Source organism: Perognathus longimembris, chromosome 5 (genome assembly GCF_023159225.1).
Source record: "Perognathus longimembris pacificus isolate PPM17 chromosome 5, ASM2315922v1, whole genome shotgun sequence".
Classification (NCBI taxonomy): Eukaryota; Metazoa; Chordata; class Mammalia; order Rodentia; family Heteromyidae; genus Perognathus; species Perognathus longimembris.
The window spans coordinates 69,515,636-69,520,652 of record NC_063165.1 but is presented as its reverse complement, the minus strand read 5'-3'; positions in this window follow the sequence as shown (position 1 = coordinate 69,520,652).

Genomic DNA, 5,017 nt, shown 5'->3' with positions numbered 1-5,017 from the left:
TAAATATGCTGAATTTGAAATAGATGCACTTATGCTGACACTGAGACCTCATAAAGTAAGTCAACTTGCTCTTATGTCACAAAGGTTGTTAAAATGAGAATTCAAACATAGTCTGACATTAGACAGTGAAAGAATACATGTTCCATAAAGCTGTGGTTCTGTTTGTTTCTTTTGTGTGTCGTTAGTAGGAACTGACCTCAAGGCCTCAGCTTTTGCTCAGCCTTTTCACAGAAGGATGGTACTTTACCCCTTGTGCTACACCTTCGTGTCTGTCTTCTTGTTGATTACTTGGAGATTAGAATCACTTGATTAAATTACCTGAGCTATTTCAAACCATAATCTTCAAATCCCAGCCTCTTTGGTAGCACAGGTTATAAATGGTAGCCACCAGTGCCCAGACTCCTGGAAATTTTTTGAAAAGTTAATAATTTAAATAGTCAGAGAAAAATACTGATGTTGTATGAAATATACTAGTGACTTTTCAATTAGGAATATATCTATTCTATTCTGCACTCTGTCTACAAGATGTCATGAGACGACCATGTTGTCTCTGCTTCTTAAAAGAAAATCAGCCAGATATCAGTGTCCATAGACTAACCTATATTCTCTACGGAAACTTGAAGTCCATAGCCTCACTTTCATGTTTAAAATTTCTACAAAGCTTTTTAAGCTTTAACTTTAAACAAGAATAGACAAGAAGGGTTAATAGATATTTGACAAAAGCTGCTCTCAGACAAACAGAAAAAAAGTTTTATGGAAGCAGCTCACGCACAAAAACTGTTCAAAACCTACCATTGATGTTATAAGATAAATATGATTCGTTAACAGGCTTCTTCATTTCAAAAATCTCTATAGAGATACAGAAATCAGCTCAGTGTGGTAGCAACAAACATCACAGCTATAAATCAATGCAGAACTATGAGTCCAGGGCTGAACTCTTAAAGTATGATCCATTCATCTTCAACAGGTTACCAACGCATTTTAGCAAAAAAGGACAGTTATTTTCACAAGTGGATTTAGTACTCTAGGATCCGCCAGATAAAGGATAAATATAAGCCCTTATCTGGCACCAGGCACAAAAATTGATTCAATATGGATCAGAGATCTGAGTGTAAGAACTAAACCTATATAAAATGTTTATAAGAAAATACAGTCTTGATGACCTTGGTCAAATATCTCTTAGAAAAATACCAAAACTGCAATCCACTAAAATATACAAGTTGAAGCCAAATTATTCATCCAAATTAATATTTTCAAACATTAAAAAAGATAATTAAAATGAAAAGACAATACACAGAATAAGGAAGTGATTTGAAAATTCTACATGTGTCTAAGGACTTATATAAATAGCTAAGTAATAAGCAGGCAAATGATCCAATAAAAAGTTGGACAAATGATTTAAGTAGACATTTAACAAAAAATATATGAATGACTAATAAGCACATGGAAAACATTCAGTATCCTTAATCATTAAGTAAAAGTATATTTAAACAATAATAAGTTATCATACCTATTTGGATGGCTATAAACCGAAGACAGACAACAAAAATGATCAAAGTTAGCAAGGATATAAAGAAATCTCCTATAAAGCTAATGAGAACATAAAATGGAATTGCCACTTTGGAAAATAGTTTCTTAAACATAAACCAACTATATAATTCAGTTATTATACCCCTTGCTATCCAAATGAAAGGGAAGATATGCCCATAGAAAGACATACAAATCATTGTTCACATTGTCCATGTTCATAATAGCCCAAAAGCAGAGACAACTAAACTGATCATCAATCTGCAAATGGATAAACAAAATCCTTTAAATATCACTCAGCTATATAAATGGACAATCTATGGCTATATGTCATAACAGATAAGATTCAAAAGCACAAAAGTATATGCTAAATAAAAGAAATATCAACATAAATATTATGTGACTTATTTTTAGCAAATTCATAGAAACATATAGATACAGAAAATAGATTGGATGAATGGATCTTGTGGTGGGAATAGGAATTGTTAAGTGAGAGGCTAGTGGATAATGTTTTTATCCTAGCTACTTGGGAAGCTGAGATCTGAGGATGCAGGTTTGAAGCCAGTTCAGCAGAATGAAACCATGAGACTTGAATCTCCAACTAACCTACAAAGAGCAGGAAGCGGAGCTCCAGTAGTAGAGCATCAGCATTGAATGAAAAAACCAAATGAGAGAGTGAGACCTGAGTTTAAGCCCCAGTACAAGCACACACACACACACACACACACACACACACACACACACACACGTCAAAAGTTATTTCTGGGGGCTGGGGATATAGCCTAGTGGCAAGAGTGCCTGCCTCAGATACACGAGGCTCTAGGATCGATTTCCCAGCACCACATATACAGAAAACGGCCAGAAGCGGCGCTGTGGCTCAAGTGGCAGAGTGCTAGCCTTGAGCGGGAAGAAGCCAGGGACAGTGCTCAGGCCCTGAGTCCAAGGCCCAGGACTGGCCAAAAAAAAAAAAAAAAAAGTTATTTCTGGAGGTAAAAGTGATAGAACTGAACCACGAAGTATTGTTTAGTCTTCTAGTTCTACTTAACCCATATTATTTTTGATAAAATTTAAAATATGCACAAGTGAATATTTCAAATATTATAGTATGGAATTAGATATAGAATATTATTATGCTGCAGACTCCTGGCAAATACCACCACGATAAGGATGATAAAGGTTAACATCACCTATTGTAAGTAAAGTTGATAGTATGCACTTTGAACTCTGGTGATGATAATGGCACTTTTTTTCAGTCTTCCTCCACAAAATCCATTATCCCAACTCAGCTTTAGAAAAGGTCAGCCCATTCCATCTGAAGAACATTCTACAAAATAGATGATCAGTAATCTTCCAAGACCACTATCTGAAATTTTTTCAGAGACAGGAATATAGAGGAATTGGGGTGATATGTACACAGAAACTCTATGTAATCTTTTTTTTATAAATCTAAAACCATTATAAAAATTTAAAAGCTTATGGAAAATTATATACGTCTGAAATGATGTTCAACTAATGCTGAAGATGGTTATTTCTTGGAGGAAATTTAGTGATCACTTTATGCTCTTCTATTGTTATATTCTCTTTATTGAAAGCATTTTTATAATAATGTTATGCTCAAAAACAATAACATAATATTTCTTAGAAAAATACTTGGATAGTTACGTTGCCCAGGTTGCTGGTTTTGAATACAAGCTGAATTTGGATATCAGATGAATAGTTTGCATCTGACTGGGTAGGCTGAGCTGTTGGCAGTATGGAGGGTCAAATGAATGTCAGATGTCTCTCATTCTTCTTAAAACTGAATAGTACCAAACTATTAGTTTTTCCCTTGTAAAACCCAAGAAGAGCAAAGAGGGAAAGAAGAAACACAAGATAGCTCAGTCTGGACCTTTCATAAGTCACGTTTCTCTTGCCAAAATTCCATTGGCCTCACCAACTCTTATGGCCAAGTGCAATGTTGATGAAGTGGGAAGATGTCGCCCATCTACTTCAGAGGCTAGTCACGTGGGAAAGGACATGGATACATAACTAGGGTATAAAAAGGTCACTGAAATTCAAGAATAATGGTTCTGTCTTCCTTAGGAATCTAATCTACTATAGAACCAACAAAGATGATTTCCTATGCTTGTTTTCGGACAAAAAAGCTGAACGAGGTAATCAATACTGCCCCACATGCAAACATGCAAAGGAAAATGAGGAGCCTCAATTCTTCAAAAAGCTAGACCACTTCTGCTTCTGTGAGTCATGATCATCCTATCTTCCATCTTCTAAGAGAATTTAATGAACTGTAGAAACAATATAGACCCTGCTTCATCATAAATTCTGCATCAACAAGAATTTTAAATATTTAAGTAACTTTCATTCTTTCCCCAACAAAATTCCTTGATTACTTCTCTGCTTCTCTCTTTCAAATACATTTTATTCACTCTTTCCAAATGTATTTTTCCTCTTAACTTTTAGTTATTTGGGTAATAGATAAATCACAATCCACCCATGCACTTCTAAAGTCTGCCACAATGAAAAAAGAAAAACAACCACTGTCCTTGAGCCTCTATTTCTCCTTCTGTAAAATGGAACAATTAACATCTTCCCTCCCTTCCTCCAATCACCATTATATTTCAAGAATTAATGAGTCAATTCATCTGCATATACTTTACAATCTCTCACTTGCTCTACATGTAAAATATGTTCGTTCATATTTAATTAAAAATTAAGTTGAGTCAGTCTATTTGTTCTAGAAATTATTACAAAGGTTTGACAATCTGTCTACTTTGTTAAAGGAGGGTAGTTTTCTTTTTCTTCTCTTGTCAAGTGTATTGAACTGCAGAACTCATCAGTTTCTTTTGCCTCTTTTTCTGATAGGTAATGCCATTGGCAGACATCCAATAGAACAAACCTGCAGGTTTTGACCAGAGGAATTCTGTGATGTTATTCCTGATGTAAATTATTCATCCCCTGTTTAGCTGCTGTAGAAATGAATTTAGAGCACCACATTGTTAATAACTTACTTTAATGTGTTATTGCTTTATACCTAATTTTATGTGTTTATTTATTAATAGACTTTTTGCATTTTAAATAAAGAAATGTCTTTTATTATTCATTATTCATTTAATGTTAGCTAAACCAAAAGTTAGATGTGACAAGAATATCACCTTGTAAATAATAATGGTGTGAGAAAACATTCCATTAATATATCTGCCACTAGCCTTCAAATAACTCCACAGTTTCATGTTTGATATAATCTAGTTATGGATTATTTTCTTGTGTGTATGACACTGCCATTTTTCCAGGCTCATGTTAGGAATCCTAGCCATTTAGAAGGCTGAGATCTGAAGATTGATGTTTAAAGCCAACCTGTGCAGACAAATTAAAAAAATACTCTTATCTTAATTAGCTACTAGGAAAAAAAAACAAGAAGTGATGGTGTAGCTCAAGTGGTAGAGTACCAATTTTGAGCAATAAACCCAAAAAACAAGAGCATGGGGCCCTT